The sequence below is a fragment of the Salmo salar genome, chromosome 16, assembly GCF_965601325.2.
Source record: "Salmo salar chromosome 16, fSalSal1, whole genome shotgun sequence".
Classification (NCBI taxonomy): Eukaryota; Metazoa; Chordata; class Actinopteri; order Salmoniformes; family Salmonidae; genus Salmo; species Salmo salar.
The window spans coordinates 10264378-10283875 of record NC_138306.1 but is presented as its reverse complement, the minus strand read 5'-3'; the positions used below and the strand labels follow the sequence as shown (position 1 = coordinate 10283875).

The 19498-nt window shown below is 41.9% G+C and overlaps 1 pseudogene; it reads left to right on the top strand.

Moving 5' to 3' along the window:
- The first annotated feature begins 277 nt into the window (after window positions 1–277).
- Window positions 278–19498, top strand: part of LOC106573145 (ankyrin repeat, SAM and basic leucine zipper domain-containing protein 1-like) — a 46463-nt pseudogene continuing 27242 nt past the window's right edge.

Here is a 19498-nt window from a genome sequence, read left to right as displayed (position 1 = left end):
CTATGTCACATGTCATACTTATATCAGTACACTTGTAACAACTTAAGCATTACGAGATCAAATAACCCTCACTTAGCAAATAACACATACATTTTGTTGTTGACCAAATTCGACTCATTGACAACCTTGCTAGGTGAAAAAACATCACCTGTAGGAGGGAGACAGATTTCCCACCGAGTTGGGCCTCTCTCTTGCTCTTCCTCTCTGATCTTACATTGTCATCCGTGTTACGTATAGCACTGCACCTGTTTACAGAAGATCCATAAGCGAGGCCATCATGCCCAACGAGGTGCAATATGCCTTCCCTGCAGGAGATGAAAGTGACGGGAGCAACGACAAGTGGGACATTGGATCGTCAAAGTACAAAAAGGACCCCTTAATTGAGGTGAAACATATTCATATTTCCAATTTGTTTCTTCAAGAATTGCATATCTGCCATCTGTCTTGAGCTTGAGACAGCTAAAGGTTGCTATCTAGCGAGCTAGGTACTGTAGCTACCTTACATTGTTAAGATCAATTAGTTAGCTAGCTAGCTAGCTATTTGCCAGTTCTGTTGAATCCACAATAACGAGGCAGGTTCTCTCGATTGAATATCAGCTGATTCAACAATTTATCTTTAGTAGTTTTGTTGTTTAGTTATGAGAAAATGTAACGGATCGTACCCGTGCGCGAGGAAGATGGTAAATCCCATCCAGCAGGAGGCGACAATTGTTTTGTCTACAACAATCCCTTTAAAAATACAACACAGTGAAGTACTCATCATTTAATATAACAGCATTGTGTCTAACAGACCATTATTGTATTTTCAGAGCACAGATGCAGTGACCCAAGCAGCAGAAGACAACGTCTCCACCTTGAAAAGAGCCTGTCACGCCCTGATCTGTTTCACTTGTTCCTGTGATTGTCTCCACCCCCTCCAGGTGTCGCTTATTTTCCCCAGTGCATTTATCCCTGTATTCCCTGTCTCTCTGTGCCAGTTCGTCTTGTATGTTTAGTCAAGTCAACCAGCATGTTTTTCCCTGTACTCCTCTTTTCTTTTCTCTTTTGCTAGCCTTCCCAGTTTTGACCACTGCATGCTGACTTTGGACTACTTTGGACTACTCCAGCCTGCCTGATCATCCTGCTTGCCCTGACCTTGAATCTGCCTGCCCTTTGGTACCTATTGGACTGAACTGTTTTGACCTTTTGCCTGTACACGACCATTCTCTTGCCGACCCCTTTTTGGATTAATAAACATTGTAAGACTCCAACCATCTGCCTCCTGTGTCTGCATCTGGGTCTCGCCTTGTGCCTTGATAGAGCTATCAACACCGGAGATGTCCAGCTTGTTCACCAGCTGTTGGAAAATGGCAGGTTTTGATAATGAACTATTGTAAATTCTACATCTGTCACGATCGTCAAAAGGAGTCGACCAAGGTGCAGCGTGGAATATGTTCATCTCGTGATTTATTTACTCAGAACACGATAAAAGTAATGAACAAAGAAAATACGACCGTCACGTTCTGTAGGCACACAAAGCAATACAAAAATAAGATCCCACAAACACAGGTGGAAAAAAGGCTGCCTAAGTATGGTTCCTAATCAGAGACAACGATAGACAGCTGCCTCTGGTTAGGAACCATACTCGGCCCAACACAAAGAAATACAAAACGTAGAATGCCCACCCCACACCTTGACCTAACCACATAGAGATACAAACCCTCTCTCTCAGGTCAGGGCGTGACAACATCAGGGTTCCCCAATAGGCATGTGATTTTATTTGGCCCCCAAAGTTTTCGTAGCAACATTTTTTAATAATAATAATTACTTGTTGGACTTAAAATACTGTCAAATCCCCAGAAAATCAGCTCAAAGTGATTTAATTGTGGAAATCTGTTCCCAAGTATCCCTACAAATAAATAGAGGCTTATGTGATCAGTGGTGTAGTGGATGGAAAATTGTAATCTAATGTTCGGTACATGACAAAGTTTTCAACTTTGCTGATTTGGGATCTTCTTTGAACCCAGTTAAATAACTAAGTGCTGAAACTCTGTTTGGCCTGGTTTCACCTTTCTAATTCCTGTGTCAGGCCTGGATGTCGAGACCAAGCTGGGCTTTGAGCGGACACCGCTGATGTGTGCTGTGCACGTGGCTCACTATGACATTGCCAAGTTTCTGCTGCACATAGGAGCCAGCGCTAACTTCAGCAGAGACAAGACCAACGAGTCATATTATGCAGGCTACAGCTTGTATTCAATACCATGCTCCCATCAGCACTCTGATGTTGACTACATCCTGGTGCACTATAGGTGTGAAATGATTTTGCAATGTAGTAGAACAAAAGTACAGTGCAAGTTAATAGGCGTGATCGTTAAATCATTCCACTAGGCCAATATTTTTTTCAGATGTCATGGTTTTTCAGTGTTTCACAGACAGTTGTGTGACAGAACTTGACCCATCTCTGCTAGAAACTTTCATATCTTCCAGCTTCTGCAAGACTGCTTGGAAAAGAGACTATCTGCTCTATAGAGACACTGACTTAAAAGAGAGAGAGAACACTGCCGCTGGCACGGGCTCAAATGACCTTCCCGTCAGAAGTAGGACAGATAGCGGGATATTGCAACAAAACAGCAATGATGGACAAGGAAAGGAAGGAAGGAATCCTGTGATATAAAACAATCCAAGCTGTCCATGTCCAGACTTAATCCTCCTGTCTTCCGACAGGCCACTTCTGCTTTCCATGAAAAAACTGTACCGCACTTGAATCACACACATACACACACAGTTAATTACCCCTCCTCTCGCACCTTCTCTCAATTTCCACACGTGCCCCGGCCAAAGACTGAGCAGCCAATTAGAAGCCTTGGCACTAGCTTCATCTGCCTTTACTTAAAGTATATGACGTTAAAGAGGAACCTTCGAAAAACATGCTGCTAATCCGCCGGTGTGTTTTCAGTTTACAGCTCCGACCATATCATTCCTGCCTCTCTCACTCTGGTGGTGGAGAAATTGAATGCATCTTTTGGGTTATCGTTGTATCAGGGATCTAGGAAAGGGAGACAAGAGAGATAAGAGAGTCAAAGTCATGGATAGACAGAGGAGAGTGTTACCCCGGTTGGGTGATAAGGGAGGGGTGTCAGTCTGTGTTTGTGTTTGTGCGTTACTCCAGTCAGCACATATGGGATGGATGGTTGTGTGTACGTTAGTGATGCGCGGGTCAGCCGTTTGTTCACCTGCACCCAATTGCTAATGACTAGGGGTGTAAAGGTTCACCAAATCCACGGTTCGGTGCGTATTGCAGTATTGGGTTCACGGTTCAGTTTCGGTACAGTGGGAAAATGAAATGTACTTCACAATGTTCAGCATTCAATGTTCCTTGCATTGTCCGTTGTGACCAGATTGTTGTGTTGGGCCTCTCAAGTTTCCACTCTGATGCTGCGTTTGTAACCATATGGAACGTGCGAGTTTACCAGTTGTGAAGTCGTAAATACCAGTTGGTATGCATTCATGTGATTTAAACTGATTGAGAAACGCTGATTGGCTAATGGCCAACAAGCTGTGTCAACAATAAACTAAAAGTACAGCTATCATGCTTGTAAACTAATTATAGAGTTAAAAAAAACACGTTAATAGATGTATTTTTATATTGTTTTGTTGTTGCATTTAACTGCTGAAAATGCTGTTATATAGGCCATTTCCTTAGTAAGTGACGTCAGAGGTCTCCATGTGGGAGTGGTGGGTGCTCAGGATGATAGACGAGTTTCCCACTAGTAATTGCCAGTTTGCGGGCCGTTCAAGTGTATTTTTCCCAGTCGTTGGCTTGCTTATATACAGCGGAGCGGGTAATAACTGTTTGCTGAATGTGTGCAAAAGGGAAGTTCGTAACGTGGCTCAAGCACTTTCACGAGGTGCTGAAACCTAAATAATTTTCCAATCGTTTTGTTCTGAACAGAACCATTAATTTTTAAGTTGCGTTCCACTGTTCCGATCTGCAAAATAAAGTACTGGTTTCTATCTTTACTTTCTGTTCCTTTTTAAACCTCTGAAATATTTTTTTTTTTTACATTAGCTCGACATTAAATTACTTCACCAGTACGGATAGAGCAGCTCGCTATGGAGCGGGCAAGCTATAAAGTTGTTTACATATGCGATGGACAGACAACTATAGGCCGCAACTAACATTTTGCTGGTGGGGAGAGAGCGAGAGGAGGTGGAGGAGGTTGTGCTTGAAGTGCTGGGCATCTTGTTATGACTAGCTTCGACACAACCAAGAGAGTTATGCCATGCATTATATGAATTGGGCCCACAGAGTTACTGAGGAGCAGCTTCTATGGAGGAACTTTTAATGTCTTGAACTTCTGAGACTTTGCTTAACGTTGGACCAGAGCTAGCTAACAAGTTTGTGTGTGCAGAGCAGGACCAGAATTAAAAACACATCTTACCTTTTTGTAGTTAATAAATTCAATGTTAAACATAATAACTATAATATCCGTAACTAGCATTGGAAAAAATATAAACATAGCCTACCTATCGCTCTTGTAATTTCTTTGGCCTGGTCAGAATCAGCTACCAAGTGCTGCTTGACTGCAGAGCACAGACATTGTGTTGTTGTTTCTTTGTGTTTCTGTCTTGCTCCGGTATACTGGGCTGATGTCCGTGTAAATGTGTCAATATGTTGGAGGTGTTGGCAGCTGCCTAGGCTGTTCTCGTTGAGCGTGGCAACATTAGGGCTGTCCCCGATCAAAAAAAATCTTGGTTGACCGAAAGTCGTCTGTTCTTTCAACCAATCGATTGGTCTACATAGAAAACCTATATTTTTCCATATACACTACCGTTCAAAAGTTTGGGTTCACTTAGAAATGTTCTATGAAGGGAGTAGTACACAGCGTTGTACGAGATCTTCAGCTTCTTGGCGATTTCTCGCATGGAATAGTCTTAATTTCTCAGAACAAGAATAGACTGACGAGTCTCAGAAGAAAGTTCTTTGTTTCTAGCCATTTTGAGCCTGTAATCGAACCCACAAATGCTGACGCTCCAGATACTCAACTAGTCATAAGAAGGCCAGTTTTATTGCTTCTTTAATTAGGACAACAGTTTTCAGCTGTGCTAAATAATTGCAAAAGGGTTTTCTAATGATCAATTAGCCTTTCAAAATGATAAACTTGGATTAGCTAACACAACGTGCCATTGGAACATAGGAGTGATGGCTGCTGATAATGGGCCTCTGTATGCCTATGTAGATATTCCAACATTAACAATGTTATTTTAATGGACAAAAAAATGTGCTTTTCTTTCAAAAACAAGGACATTTCTAAGTGACCTCAAACTTTTGAACTGTAGTGTATGTGACCTGTTTCAGGAAGCAAGCCATATGTGGCACTTCACTACTTCACAGGAGAGGCATTTTATTACATTTTTATCAACATTTGTTATTTTTGGTGGAAATGCCTTCTAGAACGGGAACTTTCATGTGCCTTAATAACAAACTTGTATTCCATCTGTAAATACGAATATATGTGTTTAATTACAAGTTTAGTTGGTTTAGCCACGGAAAAAGGCAGGAAGCTTCCCGCTAGCCATGATTGGCTGAGATAATGGTTGGGCTGGACATGCTGGGAGATGAGTTTGGATTGGTCTGCCATGTAGCATGCTCCTGTATAACGTAAGTTGCTCAGTATGAGTTGATAGTCTTTCATACTGTGGCGTTTTTGAAAGATATAACGTTTTCCATTGAGAACTACAAAAGTTTAGCTAATTATCTCAACAACATTGATGCCCTGAATTTAGCAGGCGCTATCGACAGATCAGTTGGAAAAAGTTGTGATGGGCTACTTTCTCCACACGCCACGGTCAGTGTGAACCGGAGTGACTTGACTCAACACTGGCCAAACAAGATGTAGCTACAAACAAAACAGAGTTAAATGGTTCAAGTCTGCTGTGAGGCGTTCATCCATGTATACTGGTAAGAGTCTAGCAATATTTTCAGATATCACATGTTTGATATATGAAATTATATGTTAATTTTGTCAGAAAGTAATTTTCATTGAAAGTTAAAGTGTACTGTTAGTTCGCTAGCGAACGTTAGCTTACTGGCTCGCTAGCTAATATTACATGTATGACCTGTGTAGTAATATTATTCTAATCAGAACTCATTTGCATTGCTAGTTATAGCCCGATGTTGGCTAGCTAACATTGAACCTAGTTGGTTAGCTTTAGCTACCTGCAGATTCATACTACAGGTATGACAATGCTTGTATTGGTGGTAATTGTATGAGTTGCGATTATTCCGGTTTATTGTTTAGCTAGTTAGCTAGCTACATGTCTAATCAAGACTCCACTTGGCCAGATGATTGCATAACCCATCAAGTTAGCCAGGTGTGTCTGGGGGGTGATTACGGCTATCTAATGTGTTTCATGAACATGTGTACATGTCTAGACAATAGTGACCCATCCACTTAGCTAGATGTGGCAGGGGGGTGGTTACAGCATTTCTTTCACATGACCCATCAATTTAGACCAGTGTGTCTGGGTAAGCATCATCTAATAATTATATCTGCACATTTTCTGTTTTTGATATTGTTTATGCAAGTAACCATTTCACAGTACCATTTACACCTTCTGTGCATGCGACAAATAAACTTAGATTTGATTGTATATAGTGTGTGTTTACCAGAGACGGTAATATGAAGAACAACATGACCTGCACCAAAGTCAGATTAGGATATAAACTAAGGACTAGATAAAGGGTATTTTTACTTGGATTTTTTTTCCTTATTGTAGGCTACTACTTTTACCACTTTGAGTCTTGAAATATTTGGTTGTTTACTACACTACTCACTCTGTTTAGCACATGGCCTCATGTGAATCCTTACAGAGATGTGTGGGGCTAAGGCTTAAGAGGGTGTGAATGATGCTGAATGGCTGTAGACAAAGAAGAGCTCTCCAGTAGGTGTACCAAAACATCTAAGGGCCTTTTTCTCAAAAGTGGCATTACAAGTTTATAAACTTTCAAAGCAGAATTACTTTCCCATTGTCCCTCAACTGCAGTGAATGATATACCATCTTCTAGCTCTGAGTCTATACTTTTATTTAATGTAAAAAAATGTAAATGTAGGACCGAATCCAGGTGGTGGGTCACATATAGACACACCCTATGTGTTTTAATAAAATCAACTATATGTATTGAGCTTGTCTGATGCTTCAAGCACAGGGTTTGATTAAATAAGGCACAGATTACTCAAGAGGGAGCCAGAGATCAAGATAACAGGAAGAAAAAAACCTTAACCTGACCATACTCCTCTCATTCCTGCTGGCTTTTGCAGATTCTGCCATTACTCTCCTGAAGTTGCCTGTAACAGGCTACACGAGGAGTCGGCAACCTTTCTCATGTGGAATGCCAATTTATCTTACAATTTCTACCCATCTACCCAACTATGCCAGTTATGGTTTTCATATGCACGGTTTTATTTAATTTCTAATAACATCCTTGTATCTCAAAATCAGTGTCATGTGGTTAATCAAAATTCTATCTAAATTAAAATGATACAAACGAAAAAGACACTTCTATGGCCATTGACAACTATGTAAAAATAGTATACACAAAGCCAACGAACTTGAAACATTGTATCAACAATCAACTTGGGTCTGGCCATTGTATAAAATATTCTGGGCCCTCAGAGTTGCCAATGTCAGTGAGATCGGGACAAACACAGCTGTAGGCTATTTGCGCAAGAGATAAAAGGTAATCGGATAGGCCTATTTTATGACGTTTCCACTGGATCAGAGCATTATATTTATAGAAAGGGAGAGAGCTGGAAAGATTTATCAAATAAATTAACGAACTATTGTCGTTCTCAATAGATGCAAAAACAGACTTTGTTTGCTTGCTGTCTGAGATTAAGAAAACATTACTTTGAGAAGCTCCACAACTCATTAGTGGTGGTGTTTTAAGCCAATCAGAAATACTATCAGATCCCCAAATTGACACATTTATATGCCTACATTTGTGCGCAGACCAGGTAGCCTATAGGCCTACTTCTATGTATAATCAGATGCTTGTCCTTGCCCAACATTGACAGGAGCACTCCAAACAAAAGACACTTACTACATTGACTAAACTCGTAAATGGAAGGAAATAAGGCAACTGTAACGATCGTCAAAAGGAGTAGACCAAGGTGCAGCGTGGTATGTGTTCATCTTGATATTTATTTTAACTCTGAACACTTAAACAAAATAATAAACAAGGAAAAACGACCGTCACGTCTTGCAGGCTTTACAAAGCAGTACAAAAATAAGACCCCACAACTCAAGGAGGGAAAAGGGCTGCCTAAGTATGGTTCCCAATCAGAGACAATCACTACAGGTTCCGCGCCATGGATCATCACTGGAGGCTTTGTGCCATGGATCATCACTGGAGGCTCTGGGCCATGGATTATCACTGGAGGCTTCGTGCCATGGATCATCTCAACAGGCTCCGGGCCATGGATCATCCCTACAGGCTTCTTGCCATGGTGATACACCATACAGTACCAGTCAAAAGTTTGGACACACCTACTCATTGAAAGGTTTTTCTTTATTTTCTACATTGTAAAATAATAGGGAAGACATCAAAACTATGAAATAACACACATGGAATCATGTAGTAACCAAAATTGTGTTAAAGTAGCCACCCTTTGCCTTGATGACAGCTTTGCACACGCTTGGCATTCTCTTAACCAGCTTCACCTGGAATGCTTTTCCAACAGTCTTGAAGGACTTCCCACATATGCTGAGCACTTGTTGGCTGCTTTTCCTTCACTCTGCGTTCCAACTCATCCCAAACCATCTCAATTGGGTTGAGGTCGGGTGATTGTGGAGGCCAGGTCATCTGATGCAGCACTCCATCACTCTCCTTCTTGGTCAAATAGCCCTTACAGAGCTTGGAGGTGTGTTGAGTCATTGTCCTGTTGAAAAACAAATGATAGTCCTACCAGATGGGATAGTGTATTGCTGTAGAATGCTGTGGTAGCCATGCTGGTTGTGTGCCTTGAATTCTAAATAAATCACTGACAGTGTCACGACCAAAGAACCCCCACACCATCCCACCTCCTCCTCCATGCTTCACGGTGGGAACCACACATGTGGAGATCATCCGTTCACCTACATTGCGTCTCACAACAACACGGTGGTTGGAACCAATAATCTCAAATTTGGACTCATCAGACCAAAGGACAGATTTCCACCGGTCTAATGTCCATTGCTTGTGTTTCGTGGCCCAAGCAAGTCTCTTCTTATTATCGGTCTCCTTTAGTAGTGGTTTCTTTGCAGCAATTCAACCATGAAGGCCTAATTCACGCAGTCTCCTCTGAACAGTTGATGTTTAGATGTGTTTTCTACTTAAACTATGTGAAGCATTTATTTGGGCTGCAATTTCTGTGGCTGGTAACTCCAATGAACTTATCCTCTGCAGCAGAGGTAACTCTGAGTCTTCCTTTCCTGTGGCGATCCTCATGAGAGCCAGTTTCATCATAGCGCTTGATGGTTCTTGTGACTGCACTTGAAGAATCTTTCAAACTTCTTGAAATTTTCCAGATTGACTGACCTTCATGTCTTAAAGTAATGGACTGTCATTTCTCTTAGCTTATTAGCGCTGTTCTTGCCATAAGATAGACTTGGTCTTTTACCAAATAGGGCTATCTTCTGTATGCCACCCCTACCTTGTCACAACACAAATGATTGGCTCAAACGCATTAAGAAGGAAATAAATTCCACAAATTAACTTTTAACAAGGCACACCTGTTAATTGAAATGCATTCCAGTTGACTACCTCGTGAAGCTAATTGAGAGAATGCCAACAGAGTGCAAAGCTGTCATCAAGGCAAAGGGTGGCTACTTTTTAGAATCTCAAATATAAAATGTATTTTGATTTGTTTAACAATTTTTTGGTTACTACACGATTCCATATGTGTTATTTTATAGTTTTGATGTCTTCACTATTATTATACAATGTAGAAAATAGTAAAAATAAAGAAAAACCCTTGAATGAGTAGGTGTGTCTAAACTTTTGACTGGTACTATATATACAAAAGTATGGGAACACCCCTTCAAATTTGTGGATTCGACTATTGCAGCCAAACCCGATAAATGTACCATTACACCCCTACTAATAACCGATCCGCAACCGCCCGACAATATGTGATAAACTAAAAATCTGAGGCTCGCACCCAACCCTAACCCGCAACTATTGAAAATGCGCTTTAGGCCTACAGTCAGAGAGGCCTACAGTCAGAGATGACGGAATAATATTTTGACAGTCCTTTTTAGATAGGCCTGTTTCCGCTTAATATTTCCAACATTTTGGTAGGCTATTTGTTAGTCAACTTGTCTATAATTAGATACATGCAGCTTATCTTCAGTAATTAGCCTAATTGTTGCCCTAAAATACTAAATAAACCCTTGCTCACCAGAATAATGCCATAAATCAATAGAATAACTGCTTGAATCTGATTGACATCGGTAATGTTTGTTTTCTCTGTCATCTCTGCTTCTCTCGCACAGTAGATGTTTCGGGACCAGGGAGAAAGTGCAATAAAACATTTTTTTTTTTTTACGGAAACCATTTTCCATGCAAAATTTCCGAATGAGTTTTAGCAGTTTTAAGGAAATTAAAAGCTGTTAAAACAACCCAACATCTTTCTAATAAGATTTCAGTTTGGCTTGGATGTCTATTTTATGTGGTTGAAATACTATCAGCTTTCATGATGCTGATAAAGACGGCACACTTACAGACATTCCCTAACCACGCATTCATTCTCTCAAGATGCTGAAAGAAAGAAATATTTGTCCACTAATGTTCCTGAATCAAAATGTACATTTGGTGTATAATTTTTACTGCAAGAAACGCTTAATTCTGTAGGAGTTAATATTATATTAAGCTATGTCAGAGATTATAGACCTACAGTCAGTGTCCAGATTTCAGTTAGGCTACTATTCCATTTACCCATCTGAACACTACAGCTCACTTGAGGTGCCATTTGAATTCCCCTTCTTGTGACTGTCGAATTTGTATAGCACCTCACAATCATCACACATACAGTGGCTTGCGAAAGTATTCACCACTGTTACGAACCCCTTTGGCCCTGCAGTCTAGGGGGGATGGAAACGAGACCCGTAACATATCTTATGCAAATCATAACAGTGAAAAGGAACAGTGAGAACTAAAAACAACAGACAACCTAAATCTACCGTCAAACACTTAAGGTTTATTGTTCAAACACACGGTAATGGGGATGTGATTGGGTAAGGGAAAAGGAGCAGGTGTGTCTTCAGATTGGCGACTGATTACTGCCACCTGTGACTAGAGCAGAAAGAGAGAAAACAAATACACACAGGATACCTGTATCCGTAACACTCCCACTCTTAAAAGAGCAACCCTATAAGGATCGCGACCATATTTACAACGAATACCAACAAGTTCAACGAGCAAAGGCAACCTAATGAGACATACAAAAATCATACATTTTTAAACACGAGACAAAGCATCTGCCAATACATTATCAGAACCCTTTTTGTGGCGGATCTCCAAATTATAGTTCTGTACAATAAGCGCCCAACGCATAAGGCGCTGGTTCTGGTTGTACGTACGGTGGAGAAACACTAAGGGGTTATGATCAGTATATACAATCACAGGTAGGGCACTAGACCCAATATACACCTCAAAATATTGCAGAGCTAACAACAAAGCTAGAGCTTCTTGTTCGATGGTTGCATAGTTAGACTGACATTTGTTAAACTTTTGAGAAAAATAACAAACAGGATGATCCACTCCACTCTTGTCCTGCTGCAGTAGAACAGCACCAGCACCTCTGGCACGAGTATCTACCTCAAGTTTAAACTGTCGTTCAAAATCCAGAGCAGCAAGTACAGGGGTATTACATAAGAGTGCTTTAGCAGTATCAAAGCTACCTGACAATCAGGGGACCACTCAAACGATCTAGCCGGACTGAGCAAATCGGTCAATGGAGCAACTACCGCAGAGACATTTTTACAGAAACTACGGTAGTAGCCAACCATCCCTAAAAAGCGGTGTAGCTCTCGTTTGGTTTTAGGTGCGGGGAATGCAGTTATAGCCAAGACCCTGGCATCAACAGGGCGCACCTGTCCATGGCCGACCTCTTTGCCGAGATAGGTAACAGTGGCCTTCCCAAACTCGCACTTTGCCAAGTTCAGGGTTAGAGAAGCAGCTGCCAAACGTTCACATACTACCCTTAGAGTTAACATGATCTGACCACTCAGACGAATAAATCACTAGATCATCAAGGTATGTACTACAATTGGGAACACCAGCTAATACGGAGTTAACCAGTCGTTGGAAAGTGACTGGTGCATTTCGCATCCCAAAAGCCTATTTTGTTGCCTTACAACCTGGAATTAAAATATATTTTTTGGGGGGGTTTGTATCATTTGATTTACACAACATGCCTACCACTTTGAAGATGCAAAATAATTTTTTTGTGAAGTCAATACTTTGTAGAGCCACCTTTTGCAGCAATTACAGCTTCAAGTCTCTTGGGGTATGTCTCTATAAGCTTGGCACATCTCGCCACTGGGATTTTTGCCCATTTTTGAAGGCAAAACTGCTCCAGCTCCTTCAAGTTGGATAGGTTCCGCTGGTGTACAGCAATCTTTAAGTCATATCACAGATTCTAAATTGGATTGAGGTCTGGGCTTTGACTAGGCCATTCCAAACCATTTAAATGTTTCCCCCTAAACCCCTCAAGCGTTGCTTTAGCAGTATGCTTAGGGTCATTGTCCTGCTATAAGGTGAACCTCCATCCCAGTCTCAAATCTCTGGAAGACTGAAACAGGTTTCCCTCAAGAATTTCCCTGTATTCATCGCCATCCATCATTCCCTCAATTCTGACCAGTGTCCCAGTCCCTGCTGATGAAAAACATCCCCACAGCATGATGCTGCCGCCACCATGCTTCACTGTGGGGATGGCGTTCTCAGGGTGATGAGAGGTGTTGGGTTTGTGCCAGACATAGCGTTTTTCTTGATGGCCAAAAAGCTCAATTTTAGTCTCATCTGACCAGACAACCTTCTTCCATATGTTTGGGGAGTCTCCCACATGCCTTTTGGCGAACACCAAACGTGTTTGCTTATTTTTTTCTTTAAGCAATGAGTGTACGGCTTAAAGTGGTCCTATGGACAGATACTCCAATCTCCACTGTGGAGCTTTGCAGCTCCTTCAGGGTTATCTTTGGTCTCTTTGTTGCCTCTCTGGTTAATGCCCTCCTTGTCTGGTCCGTGAGTTTTGGTGGGCGGCTCTCCCTTGGCAGGTTTGTTGTGGTGCCATATTCTTTCAATTTTTTTATGATGGATTTAATGGTGCACCGTGGGATGTTAAAAGTTTCAGATATTTTTTTATTACCCAACCCTGATCTGTACTTTTCCACAACTTTGTCCCTGACCTGTTTGGAGAGCTCCTTGGTCTTCATGGTGCCGCTTGCTTGGTGGTGCCCCTTGCTTAGTGGTGTTGCAGACTCATGGGCCTTTCTGTCAGGGATTTCTTCGTCGGAGGACGATATGGCGAAATCATCATCGGAAAATGAGGACCAATATGCAGCAGAGTTGAGATGGTTCATTTTGAACTTTTAATAAATTCCAAAACGAACATACAAAATAACAAAAACGAACGCACGATACACTGACAGTCCTGTTAGGTTTACACACACTAAACACGGAACAATCTCCCACAAATACACAGACAAACACACCCAACTAATATAGGACTTCCAATCAAAGGCAACACCACACAGCTGCCTTCAACTGGAAGTCCACCCCAATTAACTCAACATAGAAACAGATCCACCAGACTACACATAGAAATACATCAACATAGACCATAACTCAAAACCCGGAAATAATAAATCAAACGCCCTCCTAACTAACACACCACCCTGAACCACATAAAACAAATACCCTCTGCCACGTCCTGACCAAACTAAACTGACAACTAACCCTTATACTGGCCAGGACGTGACACTTTCAGAACAGGTGTGTATATATACTGAGATCATGTGACAGATCATGTGACACTTAGATTGCACACAGGTGGACTTTATTTAACTAATAATGTGACTTCTAAAGGCAATTGGTTGCACCAGATCTTATTTATGGGCTTCATAGCAAAGGGGGTGAATACATATGCACGCACCACCTTTCCATTTTTAATTTTTAATTTTATTTTTTGAAACAAGCTATTTTTCATTTCACTTCACCAATTTGGACTATTTTGTGTATGTCCATTTACATGAAATCCAAATAAAAATCAATTTAAATTACAGGCTGTAATGCAACAAAATAGGAAAAACGCCAAGGGGGGTGAATACTTTTGCAAGGCACTGTAACATATGCTATCATCCTCATTTATCACTTCACCAAATCTTTTCCAAACATTAGACTACTGTTCTGGCCCTCCCTTCTATTTATTTTCAACCCTCCATTTCGCAGCTTTTCTCTTCACGACATTGTGCTTTTTGCCTCAGTGGATCGAACAAAATCAACGTAGCCTATAGATATGAATTACACAGGCATTGATTTTTAATGCATCGTTTTCTTTTTTCACACAATATTTAATTACCTTAAACCCGCACCGCGGATATACAGTGCATTCAGAAAGTATTCGGACCCCTTCACTTTTTCCACATTTTGTTAGATTACAGCCTTACTCTAAAATGTATCAATATCAATATACACACACAACACCCCATAATGACAAAGCAAAAACAGGTTTTTAGAAACATTTGAAAATGTACTAAAAATACAAAACTGAAATATCAAATTACATTAGTATTCAGACTCTTTACTCAGTACTTTGTTGAAGCACCTTTAGCAGCGATTACAGCCTCAAGTCTTCGTGGGTATGATGCTACAAGCTTGGCATACCTGTATTTGGGGAGTTTCTCCCATTCTTCTCTGCAGATCCTGTCAAGCTCTGTCAGGTTGGATGGGGGTGTTGCTGCACAGTTATTTTCAGGTCTCTCCAGAGATGTTCGATCGGGTTCAAGTCCGGGTTCTGGCTGGGTCACTCAAGAACATTCAGAGACTTGTCCCGAAGCCACTCCTACGTTGTCTTGGCTGTGTGCTTAGGGTGAACCTTCGCCCCAGTCTGAGGTCCTGAGTGCTCTTGAGCAGGTTTTCATCAAGGATCTCTCTGTACTTTGCTCTTTTAATCTTTCCCTCAATCCTGACTAGTCTCCCAGTCCCTGCCGCTGAAAAACATCCCCACAGCATGATGCTGCCACCACCAGTCTTCATTGGACAGATGGTATTGGCCAGGTGCTATGCGGTGCCTGGTTTCCTCTAGACGTGACATTTGGCATTTAGGCCAAAGAGTTCAATCTTGGTTTTATCAGACCAGAGAATCTAATTTCTAATGGTCTGCGAGTCATTTATGTGCCTTTTGGCAAATTCCGTCTGGCCACTCTACTATAAAGACCTGATTGGTGGAGTGCTGCAGAGATGGTTGTCCTTCTGAAAGGTTCTCCCATCGCCACAGAGGAACTCTGGAGCTCTGTCCCTAATTAAGGCCCTTGTCCCCAGATTGCTCAGTTTGGCCAGGCGGCCAGCTCTAGAAAGAGTCTTGGTGGCTCCAAACTTCTTCCATTTAAGAATGATGGAGGCCACTGTGTTCTTGGGGACCTTCAATGCTGCAGAAGTCTTTTGGTACCCTTCCCCAGATCTGTGCCTCAACACAATCCTGTCTCTGAGCTCTACGAACAGTTCCTTCGACCTCATGGCTTGGTTTTGCCCTGACATGCACTGTCAACTGTGAGACCTTATATAGACAGGTGTGTGTCTTTCCAAATCATGCCCAATTAATTGAATTTACCGCAGGTGGACTCCAATGAAGTTGTAGAAACATCTCAAGGATGATCAATGGAAACAGGATGCACCTGAGCTCAATTTCTAGTCTCATAGCAAAGGATCTGAATACTTACGTAAATAAGGTATCTGTTAATTTTTTTAATAAATTAGCAACATTTTCTGAAAACCTGTTTTCGCTTTTTTATTATGGGGTATTGTGTGTAGATTGATGAGGGACATTTAAAAAAAATCTATTTTAGAAAAGGGCTGTAACGTACCAAAATATGGAAAAGGTGAAGGGGTCTGAATACTTTCCGAATGCACAATAACCAAGGGTTATGAGTCAACCCGCGCATCCCTAGTGTTGGTGTGTGAGTGTGTGTTTTTATGTCTGTGTGTGTGTATACACTGCGGCGGCGACTGGTGCTGGAGGCTTTGAAAGGAAACAATTAAATGGGAGAGTGGCGGTCACTACCTAATTTGTGTTCCGCTAAGAGAGAAAAAAAAGAGGGTAAGGAATGCAGGAATGATTGATAAAGCTGGTACACAGAGTGTGGCGCTGTAGTCATAGCACCGGGCCAACCCCAGACTTTTATTTATTTTCCCCCGGCAACCGCAGACACAAACCGGTAGTCTGGTTGCTTTCTACACCCGAACAGACCAACAGCTGCCCTCCCTTGCTTTTCCCCTCTAACACACGAACATACACTCCATATACAGACACGTACACACACACACACACACACTAGGGTTTAATGCAGGACCCATGTTACCAAGACTTACTGCCCAAACCCAAATAAAATTAAATCAAGTTTGATTTGTCACATACACATATTTAGCAGATGTTATTGCGGGTGTAGTGAAATGCTTGTGTTCTTAGATCCAATAGTGCAGTAATATCTAACAATACACGCTTGTCTATGCTGCAATAGTTGAGTGTGTTTTAGTCAGGCTGGTCTGACTAAAATACACTCGTCATCTGAGCGCAACGTTTGTTGTTGAAAGCTGAACGAAAGGTTTATTGTTTTTGTCAAGTTGACAGTGTTTCTTTGGACATTTTGTTTTTATATTATTTTATTTTGGAGCCTGCGGCTCTGTTGGGCGTAGTTGCTGTGAGCGCTGCTGTCCCGGGATACTGCCAGATTCCGCATAGGGGGAGAGACATGGACGCCCAGCTAGCCGAGCTGGCTCGGCTGTCTCAAATGGAGATCGCTATTGAAAATTTCCAGCGCTGCAGGAGCTGTGTATACTTAGCTTTGTTCCGGGACAATGTGGAACGTGCTGACTTTCAATGAAGCAACTGCTTTCTTGCGGAGGACAAAGGGGCGAAGTGGCTATTCTTAGCAAGCAGGTAGTAAACCAACAAAAGCTACTGGGGAATCCATGCCCGCCTACTTTTTATTTTTCTTCCACCCCAGTAGCAGGACGCTGCTCTGGTCTGGTGGAAGTGTCGTCGCCATGTCAGCTCTCCATAGCCAACTGGTCGGTGCTCAGCAGGGATCCATCCCTGAAGTCGTCACCCCCTTCCCTGGAGAACGGAGCTGTTCTCGATCCAACCAACCAGCTATGGAGATACGTCAGTCGACCTGGATGTTGAAGAAAGCGTAGTCTGGCGACGGGGTCTCCTTGGAGATGTTAAGCCCGGACCTGACACAGACCAGAAACGACTTTGCCGTCCTGGATCCAGAGGTTCTGGCACCTTCTTCCTTAGGGGCTTCCCATTCGAGATCGGATCCAGAGGTACCTGCGTCTTCATCCTCTGTTCTGTCTCCCTCTACAGTGGCTTCTACCTCGAGTTCAGATCCTCAGCACTCCCACCCTCATCAGAACGTAAGACTGCCTGAGAGACCATTCAACATCACCAGCTGTCATCATCGGCAGCTCTAGGGTTAGAAACATCTCGGTTCCCAATGCAAAAACCCTGTGCTACCCAGGAGCATGAGTACAGGACATCACAAGGATGCTTCCGATTGTTCTACGGCAGATGCCGGGAGCTGACGCTGTCGTAGTCCATGTGGGGTCAAACAACATCAGGAGAGCTAGCTCGGGACATCTGTAAATTGATTTTAAAGAACTGATTTTAGCATTAAAAGACTCCAAAAAAACGTGCAGTCATTTCAGGTCCAGTACCATCGTTGGGCTGCGGGTGTGAAAAAAATGACTGAGGATAATAGCGGAGGATATTGCCACTCGTATTTGCCACATCTTCAATTTAAGCCTACTAGAAAGTGTGTGCTCTCAGGCTTGGAGGGAAGCTGAAGTCATTCCGCTACCCAAGAATAGTAAAGCCCCCTTTACTGGCTCAATTAGCCGACCAATCAGCCTGTTACCAACCCTTAATAAACTTCTGGAAAAAATTGTGATTGACCAGATACAATACTATTTCACAGTAAACAAATTGACAACAGACTTTCAGCACGCTTATAGGGAAGGACACTTAACAAGCACAACACACAAATGACTGATGATTGTCTGAGAGAAATTGATGATATAATGATTGTGGGGGCTGTCTTGTTAGACTTCAGTGTAGTTTTTGACATTATCAATCATAGTCTGCTGCTGGAAAAACGTAGGTGTTATGGCTTTACACCCCCTGCTATAATGTGGATAAAGATTTACTTGTCTAACAGAACACAGAGGGTGTTCTTTAATGGAAGCTTCTCAAACATAATCCAGGTAGAATCAGGAATTCCCCAGGGTAGCTGTTTAGGCCCCTTACTTTTTTCAATCTTTACTAATGACATACCACTGGCTTTGAGTAAAGCCAGTGTGTCTATGTATGTGGAAGACTCAACACTATACACGTCAGCTACTACAGCAACTGAAATGACTGCAACACTTAACGAAGAGCTGCAGTTAGTTTCAGAATGGGTAGCAAGGAATAAGTTTGGGTCAAATCATTCACCAATCCCTAAACCTGAACTACATCTCATAATGAATGATGTGGAAATTGAGCAAGTTGAGGTGACTAAATTGCTTGGAGTAACCCTGGATTGTAAACTGTCATGGTCAAAACATATTGAAACAACAGTTGCTAAGATGACTAGAAGTCTGTCCATAATAAAGTGCTACTCTTCCTTCTTAACAACATTATCAACAAGGCAAGTCCTACAGGCCCTAGTTTTGTCTCACCTAGACAACTGTTCAGTTGTGTGGTCAGGTGCCACAACGAGGGACTTGGGAAAAGTGCAGTTGGCTCCGAAGAGGGCAGCACGGCTGGCGCTTAAAAGTACACGGCGAGCTAACATTAATGACATGCATGTCAATCTCTCATGGTTCGAAGTGGAAGAGAGATTGACTTCATCACTACTTGTTTTTGTAAGAAGTTTTGACTTGCTGAATGCACCGAGCTGTCTTTAGAAAATACTTGCACACAGCTCGGACACCCTTGCATACCCCACAAGACATGCCACCAGAGGTCTCTTCACAGTCCCCAAGTCCAGAACAGATTAGGTGAGGTGCATAGTACTACATAGATCCATGACTACATGGAACTCTATTCCACATCAGGTAACTGATGAAAGCAGTAGAATCAGATTTAAAAAACAGGTAAAAATGGGGACTGTGAAGAGACACACAAATGTACAGACACATGCATACACATACATTGTAATATTGTTGTATGGTGGTATTAAACATTTTGTATTGTAGATATGTAGTGGTGTAATAATG